At 33.5% G+C, this 5085-nt stretch overlaps 1 protein-coding gene across 1 annotated transcript in view; it reads left to right on the top strand.

The window, feature by feature from the left end:
* FMN1 (formin 1) overlaps window positions 1-5085 on the top strand; it is a 139783-nt gene that overhangs the window by 86913 nt on the left and 47785 nt on the right. The gene's annotated exons all lie outside the window — the stretch shown is intronic.

Genomic DNA, 5085 nt, shown 5'->3' on the forward strand with positions numbered 1-5085 from the left:
ATTTACATTTACTCTCTGCATCAAAATGGAAGTCCTTTTAGAATCAGAGTTGAACAAGATGATTGTTTTTAATTTTTTTCAATGTAAGGCAATGAAAGCTATTACAAAATAATTTATCCTTACAGTTAGAAATTGCTGGATTAGGTCACTGCCATCTTTAGGATAGTTTCAAAGGTTAACAGTGGTAGGAAGGTATCAGTTGTTGTTTGTTCGACCCGGGCATAAGTGAGTGCTCTATCTCCTCTCATCGCTTGGCCCTGTAAACCCCTTGGCCTGCCCTCTTTTGGGCTAGTTTGTGCAGAAACATGATCTGTGTTTGATCTTGTACTTTTTCAGCATGTAGTCCTGCTGTCATGCATCTTAGTCTTGCAGGATCTGCATTGAGGCTCTGACATTCGCATCATATTTGTTCTACATTGCAAAGACAGAGACAGCAAGTAGGAAAAGCTAAATACTTTAACGCACTTAAAGAACTGCAGCCTTCTTGTAATCACAGATTTCTCTTTTCTAAGGTATTTATAGAAAACCTAGAAAAATTGTTACATTAAAGTTGTTTTCATAGTTCCTCTTTGTAAAGATGTATTTGGAACCCAGCCAAACCAATTAACATATAAAGTTAATGACAGCAAAGATTTGAAACAAAAAAGGTTGTGGAAATGTTTTCAGATGTTGGTATTTTATCACTCAAAAATATGCAGCAGAATTCTAACAAGCATTCCTGTGATTAGTTTCTCTTATATTTAAACAAAGAAACGATCACTCATATAAAAATGTTGCATCTCTTTCAAACATTCCCTTTCAAATTTTTTTCTTCAGATAATGCTGTAGTTTATTTTTAAATCAAAATTTTAATTGAAGAGGTTATAATTTTAACACGTACAACAAAGATTTGATGAGTCTCTGTAGTTTATTGTAGCCATTAAAACGTTGTGGCTGCTGGCAGAATACCAGTGAAAGTCTAAAGCTGAAACAGATGTGAGTAGCAGAAACCAAGTCCAGAGAAGCGTCGGGCCCAGCTATCCAGACAGGCGCGGCCCTTCAGATGTAAATAATTTGAACAATATTAACTGGGGCTGCCTGTGTTATAGGGTACATTGGATTTATTTCACAGTTTGGTTGGCTAAGGTAGTCTTAAGCAGATTACCTTGGAAGTGGGATGAGACAAATGTAATAAATGAAAGAGGGGTTTTCTTGTGTGCTATTAGGGAACGAACTAATGTTCCTATTAGTGGCTTCCTTTTTTTCTGAGATTTGAACAGAATGATTAAAAAAAAAAAAAGATAAGTATCAACTCTTGTACCTGAAATGGCAATTTTGATAGACACTTTCATAATAGGTGTCATTTAGTATTTAGAAATATTTTCTACGAGTTTAGCAAGGCATTCATTTATCTTTCTATCATGGGTATTAACATGGGAAAGATTGAGTTATCGTGAGTGGCATGCCTTAATGGTGTAAACCTCTGGTTTGAAATACCTAGACACTGTGGAACCAAAAGTTCAAATCTAGATGGAGCACAAACCCTTTCATCCTTTTCAGATAAACAGATTGAGTTCCATACAATTTGCTATTTTGAAGTCTTTCAGATTAGACTTTAAAGGGACAATCCAACTTTAGTCTAAAGGGATTAGACTAAAGTTTGGCTCAAAAATTCAAACAAATTGTGGAGAACCTTAATCCAACAGGTTTTTAACACATATTCCAGAACAAACTTTGTAAGCACGAGCATTTTTAGATTAAAAAGAATGACAAAAATATGCATTTAATGTAGGCTTTTAAGGGGAAACAAGTGCAAAAGAATGCAATATTAAATAGTGAGATGAAAAATTTTAGAGTGAAATATGGTTCCACTTTAAAGTCATAGGAAAAAGAAATGTTTTCTGTAAGCTCAGGTTTCCACTCCAGGTTAGTATAGTCAGTGTATTCCCAAGGTTTTCAAATACTACATAGTGGCATAAGCAGATATATTTATTCATTTAACAGGTAATAGCTTTCCAGTTAATCTTTATATGAATGGGAAAAAAGAGTTCTTACTTTGCATGAGTATTTTAAGATTGTAAGATATCTTATTCCTTGTCTAGGGCAACAATTTCCACTTTTCCTTATGATAAAACTTGATTTCCCTTCTAGTTTGGACAATGCCACTTGATTGGTATTCTTATGGAATAAGCACAAACTGTTTGAAATGTGTAATCATAAGAAAATTTTTAGAAAGAAAGCCACTTTACCAAAGTATGATAGACTTGTATAGGTTTTACCATGAACCTTTTCTTTATCTCTCTCTTATATATCTCAATTATTCAAAATTAGTTGCACTGTAGATTGTTTCAGTCTGTCACACTCATTCTCTTCTTTGCAATACAGTTCATAAAATTTTAAAATGCTGCTCCGTTAGTCAAAAGAAAGCAATATTAGATTCCTTGTATCATTTTCTGTAATGTTCATTATAGCCTCTTAGTATTCTTGACCTTAACTGAAAGAGCAAAATACTTATTAAATGGTTAAAAATGGAAACCAAGGTAGGTCCGCTCTTGAAAGTATTCAGAGTCACACCTTTATTTCTCATAATTAAATTTCCTATGAGATTGTAATTTTCTGATCCCATTGAAAATCCATGTACCTTTTGCCTTCACATCACCAGTAGAGATATTGGTTGCAATTTTCATACTAATATTTTTTCAGTACTGTATATACATTTTAATTTTTTACTAGCTTAATTGAGTATATATAAGTATATATGTAAGTGTTTACACACACACATACATGACTGAAAGGAAGTAATTTAATCAAAACTGGAAACAAGACTTCATGGATCAGCTACCTATAATAATCAGTTGGTTTTCCGTACCCCAGGAGACATGGTTTCAAATTGGGGACCTCTTAACCTAATTTTTTGACAGATTTGTATCTTGCATAAGCATGTTACCTCCAACTTTTCCACATTTAAGTAGTGGAACTTCATGAAAACTTCAGCTTATGGCAACCCCATCTTGTAAAATTGTGTAACCCTTATAAAAAGATCAAAAGGGAAGCAAGTAAAACTGTGCATGAAAAGTTGAGAAATGATAATGTTACATTGGCTGTTTTCACATTATTTTTCATACAGAAGCGTTACAAGAATCTTAAAATCATAGAGAAATCTAGGTTGTTTGGTTGGAAGGTACCTCTGGAAGTCCTGTGATCCCAAGCCTTTGAGTGGGACTAACTTCATATTTAGATCAGGTTGTACAGGGCCTCAGCCAGCTCAGTTTTGAATCTAAGGCTGGAAATTCCAACACCTCTCTGGGCACCTGTTGCAGTGCTGAATCACTCACTGTCATGAAAATTTTTCCTTATTCCCTTATCCCATTTCCTCTGCTGCAACTTGTGACTATTGCTCCTTTTTCTTCAGATGTGCATTTCTAGAAAAGTCTGTCTCCATCTGCTCTATAGGTATTTGTTAGATAGTTGAAGCAAAAAACTAGATCCCCAGTTAGCTGTCTCTTCACCAGACTGAATGTACTTGGCTTCCTCTGCCTCTTTCTAAGTGGTGTGCTTCATTTTATTTTCATTCTCAAATGGCAGCATGACAAAATATATATTCTTTTTCAGCTATGAATATATGTGTGTGTGTGTATATATATTCATACATAAATATATATCTATAATCTTTTTCATAGAAACAGATCCAGTGCACTGGATGTGACTAGCATGGCATTGCCGTAGTGATAACCAGTCTCATAGCTAATGATGTGGTATGATCATTACCGATGTCTCTTAGTATGGCTGTCTGGACTGTTGCAACCAAACTGTTGTACCTATATTGCTGTCGTTCAGTGCTTCTTCAGGGAGCTCTGTACCACATTATGTTGCAAAGTGGATGTGTGATACAAAACTAAGACAGGAATGGAAGAGAATTTAGAAATGGGAAATGGGTGGAAATTAAAAAGGGTCACTCATTCTTGATTTTTGTAGCCACTGTCACTATAAATAGAGACAAGGAGGAAGCTGTAAAAAGAAAGACATAATCAGTTCATTCTCATTTAAGACTAAAACTCTCCGATTTTCCTGATTTAAAATTCTGAACATCTGTTTTTATCAAGGATTGTAAAGGAATATATTTACCAGTAGGAAAATAAGCAAAAGCAGAAAATTTTAATCAGCATTGTTCACAAGAAGTTAATTTAAAATTCTTAAATGTGTGTGTTCCCATCAGAGTCTTCAAACTGAGTTAAAGTTTTTTGCAACAAAATGTCCACTAATTAACTGTAAACCATTTTTTTCTAGAGATTAATTGATAATTTCAATTAATGAATTGGGACATTTTTAGCTTTTGTTGGATTTCTGTGTAAGCACATATGGAGAAATTAATTTAATATGTTACTATTTATTCAGATATTTATTATATATTTAGTTCATACATAACATGGCCTTACATAAAGTCTGGTTTATGGAATTGAGTTTTAGTATAATCACGATACAATAATTATCAATAGGGCAACGATTACAACGTTGAGAGGTTTAGTCTATTGCTTGATTTGTTTTGTAGACAATAAGGTTACTGGATCACGTCATAAAAATTCTGAATTTATCAGTTTGAGTGTTAACTTTCTAAATGATTCATTGAATCAATAGTTATTTCTCAATAAAAGGTGATTGTTTATTCATTACAAGTGGAGAGTATTCAAAAAAGTATCAAAGGCCTTTTTCTAAAATATTTTCAATCAATTGAAGCCTTAGTCTAATTTAAATGAAATGTTTTAAGTCAATTTAAAAGTGGGAATTAGACATCTGAGTCACAGACATGTTCTAGAAGAATTTTCCAACCAGGAACAGAGAAGTTGTACGACACTTTCCAGGAACTAGTCACTTTAATTTTCTTGATTTTAATTATAATTTTAAATGTTAAAATTCACCTTAAAATTTTGGAAGTGCAGGCAAATAGGAATTTGAACTGGGTGGTGGAACAGGAGGAGCCAAATAGGTGCATGTGTTATTTCTTTAGACATTAGCATAAATGAAGCACTTTTTTTTATTTTTCCTGGTGAATATCGCTATATTTTTGCATTGTCCAACTTTTACATGATATATTCTGAGGCAATGCAG

This window comes from Charadrius vociferus, unplaced genomic scaffold (genome assembly GCF_000708025.1).
Source record: "Charadrius vociferus isolate BGI_N301 unplaced genomic scaffold, ASM70802v2 scaffold14, whole genome shotgun sequence".
Taxonomy (NCBI): domain Eukaryota; kingdom Metazoa; phylum Chordata; class Aves; order Charadriiformes; family Charadriidae; genus Charadrius; species Charadrius vociferus.